This window comes from Octopus bimaculoides, chromosome 8 (genome assembly GCF_001194135.2).
Source record: "Octopus bimaculoides isolate UCB-OBI-ISO-001 chromosome 8, ASM119413v2, whole genome shotgun sequence".
Lineage (NCBI taxonomy): Eukaryota > Metazoa > Mollusca > Cephalopoda > Octopoda > Octopodidae > Octopus > Octopus bimaculoides.
In genome coordinates, this window is record NC_068988.1 from 57,716,623 (window position 1) to 57,720,798 (window position 4,176).

Sequence of the window (4,176 nt, forward strand, 5' to 3'; positions counted from 1 at the left end):
AGGCGAGATACGTAGTAGTACAGAGGAAGAACAAGAGGGGTAAGGCGAGATACGTAGTAGTACAGAGGAAGAATGAGGGGGGGGGAGAAAGGAAAGAGAAAGAGATAGAGTAGCGTCGGAGGATAAGTTTACGAACTACTTACAATTTTTGTGAGACGCTGCGTTCAATCATGTAAAAACAAAAGTAAATGAGTATATGCATATATACGTACAGGTATGTGCATACCGACATCCACCTGTATGTATAGGTGCATATCTGGGTACAGGACATTGCAAACAAACGTAGACCGGGTTGGCATTAGAGAATGATAGAGTAAGTACTAGGCTTACAAAGAATAAGTTCTATGGTCAATTGTTCGACTAAAGGTGGTGCTCCAGTATAGTCACAGTCAAATGATTGAAACAAGTAAAAGAATAAAAGAACACACACACACACACACACACACACACATACAAAGACAACTGAGAAGCATAAGCCAGAAGAAGCAGTGTGTCAGCCACAGACTGAAAGACAGGCCTTACCATGTTGCTCTTTCCATCCCAACATATGTATTACAAACATGAAAAATCCTTAAAGCCAAAGACATATTCAAACTAAAAATTTTGGAAATATCGTGTTTGCGTTCTATGCTAATGACATCATCATCATCATCGTCGTTTAATGTTCGCTTTCCATGCTAGCATGGTTTGGACGATTTGACTGAGGACTGGTGAAACCGGATGGCTACACCAGGCTCCAATCTGATTTGGCAGAGTTTCTACAGCTGGATGCCCTTCCTAACACCAACCACTCCGAGAATGTAGTGGGTGCTTTTACGTGCCACCAGCACAAAGGCCAGTCAGGCAGTACTGGCAACGGCCACGCTCAAAATGGTGTTTTTTACATGCCACCTGCACAGGAGCCAGTTCGGCGGCACTGGCAACGATCTCGCTCGAATGTCTTTACACGTGCCATCCGGCATTATCAAAGAAAAGTTATTCTCAAGACTTAGGCGGTTATCATCATCATCATTTAACATCCACTTTTCCATGCTTGCATGGTTCAGATGGAATTCGTGGAGGCAAAATTTTCAGTGACCAGATTCCCTTCCTGTCATCAAATCTCACCTGTTTCCAAGCAAGGTAATATTTCCTATGGTCAGACATTCTTTCCATGAAAGACTGGAAACGAACAGCATCGCTTGTATGGTAGTCATACATGTTTACAACCATTACATGATGCCAAGACAAGGACGCACACGCATACAAACACACACACACACACACACACAGAAACATACATTTTGCAACTGTTGCACAAAAGAAATTAGTGAGTACACAAGTAATTAATATGAGCAGAAAAAGTTAGTTACTGAAAATATTGTAGCAATTAATAATTATAATTGCTAAGGTAATTATACATTCAGTACACACGTACTTTTGAAACAGGAAAGAAAATTGCACAACTTGAGATTTCTAAGCATACTCAACACCATCATCATCATCACCATCATCCTCATCATCATCACCACTACCACCACCACCACCACTGCCACCACCACCACCACCACCACCACCACCACAACCAGCATCCTACCACCCCCACCACCATCACCACCACCACCACCACCATCATCATCATCATCATCATCATCATCATCATCATCACAACCACCACCACCACCTCCTCCTCCAACAACAAAAACACTACCACCATCAACAACAACACTATGATGGTGGTAAGTGTGGAATCTTGTTTTATGATATAATACAAATCAATGTTTTGTCTAACTCTTTTATTACCATATTTCTGTTGAAATATGTTGCTGTTTTAATTTTGAAAATTTTAGTAAAATTAATTTCATCATAATTAAACTGGTGCTTAGAACCAAAATTAACATGAAACATTAATAGAAGGTTTCAATTTAAATCACTTTAAAACAGAGAGTTTGTAACATAGAACAAGGTGCAATCTCAGGTGGTAGGTATCAAAACGGTTAAGTACATGAATCATTAATTAATAAGTGATATTGCTAGTAATATAAGAGAGAGAAGTCATCTAGAAATGATTTTAATTATTATAAAGAAGAAAAAGTTTAGGAAGGTATATCAATGCAATATAGAACAAAAAATGGACTGTATACCTGTTGTAACTTGGTAAACTGTAGGACTACAGTTTACCAAGTTACAACAGGTATACAGTCCATTTTTTGTTCTATATTGCATTGTTATACCTTCCTAAACTTTTTATTCTTTACAAACAATACACAATGCTTCAAGCGAACTACAATACTCTCCTATCTTTTAATTATTATACTATTGTTTAAAAGAAATATAACAATTGCATTTTAAATTAGCATAGTCAGTCTCTTTAGCCATGTCAGAGACAACCTCTTTGATGCAAATGGACACAGAACAATGACAGTCTAGAGCAGGGGTTCTCAACATTTTTAACTATGGATCCCCTTTCATTACTATTATATTCGAATGGACCCCCATAGTCATCCGATGTTTAAAAACTAGTTTTATAGAAATTTCTTTCAAAATTCCTATTTTGTTCTTCACACGTTAACTTGTGTAGGTGGTTGAACTATATAAAATTTTTTATTTTTCTACTCTAGGCACATGACCCGAAATTTGGGGGGAGGGGGGGGCAGTCGATTAGATCAACCCCAGTACACAACTGGTATTTAATTTATCGACCACAAAAGGATGAAAGGCAGAGTTGACCTCAGCAGAATTTGAACTCAGAACGTAAAGCCAGATGAAATACCGCTAAGCATTTCGCCCGGCATGCTAACATTTCTTATTTCTTTACTGCCCACAAGGGGCTACATTAGAGGGGACAAACAAGGACAGACAAATGGATTAAGTCGATTATATTGACCCTGGTGCATAACTGGTACTTATTTAATCGACCCCAAAAGGATGAAAGGCAAAGCTGACCTCAGCGGAATTTGAACTCAGAACGTAGCAGCAGACGAAATACCGCTAGGCATTTTGCCTGACATGCTAACATTTCTGCCAGCTCGCCGCCTTTATTGAAATATGTAAAATGTCAGAAAAGAAACCTAGTCATTCCTTGCAATACACACCAATACAGACATCTAAAGCAAATTTTTTCAGGGGCCCTTAAAATGCTATTGTGGATATTCAATTTACTATTTTGTTGCATGGACTCCACAAAATCTTATATGGATCCTCAGGGGCAATATAGACTCCTGTTGAGAACCACTGGTCTTGGGTAAAGAGGATTCTTCTGTCTTGCTGAAGACAAGATGACCGTTCTAGTGCTGGCACTATAATGAAATGCACCTAGTACACTCTATTAAGCAGTTGGTGATAGGAAAATTATAAAACTGTAGAAACCAAGGCAAAAAATAAAGGGCATGAACAAGACGTAGTTCTGCCCCATCTAAGAGGACTGTAATTCTGAATATAAACTGACATAGACTATAACAACCTGTGCAGCCCTTCTCAGCCAGCTTGAAAAGCTGAAGCAAAAATGATGATGTACAGTCATAGTGACACACTTGTAGACCAATTAGTGTAACTAAATGATTAATTAACATTATACTGTCTACATAAATATGTCAGGAAATGTAAGAGGAAAATAAATAGAACATACATGTATTAGCTGTTCATACTCATTATATATTATCATTATGTATAATATATTATATATTATTATGTATTATACATTATACATCAGTTCCACACACTCGTAATATATAGTATATTATATATCAGGTTCACTGATGCATTAATTTTCATTATTCAATACACTATGCATTATACATCATGTCCATACACTCATTACATACCATTATACATTGTATATTATACATCAGGTGCATGCATTCATTGTACATCAGCTCTAAACATTCAATTAACTGGCCATCTTGCTACAGAATCACTCACTTAGAACTAACAACAACAGCAGCAGCAGTAGCAGCAGTAGCAGCAGTGACAGTAACAAGCTTTGCATAATTATAAAGTGACAAGAAACATTTCTACATAGCTTATTATTTACATTGCAAGAAAGAGCAGCAAAACACCCCTCAAATCACACTTTACCTTCTGACTGGCCCTCATGTCAGTGGTACGTAAAAGCACCCACTACACTCTTGGAGTGGTTGGCGTTAAGACGGGCATCCAGCTGTAGAAACTCTGCCAGATCAGATTGGAGCCTGGTGC

At 38.1% G+C, this 4,176-nt stretch overlaps 1 long non-coding RNA gene across 1 annotated transcript in view; it reads left to right on the plus strand.

The window, feature by feature from the left end:
• LOC128248579 (uncharacterized) overlaps positions 1–4,176 on the plus strand; it is a 57,193-nt gene that overhangs the window by 34,660 nt on the left and 18,357 nt on the right. The window lies entirely within an intron of this gene.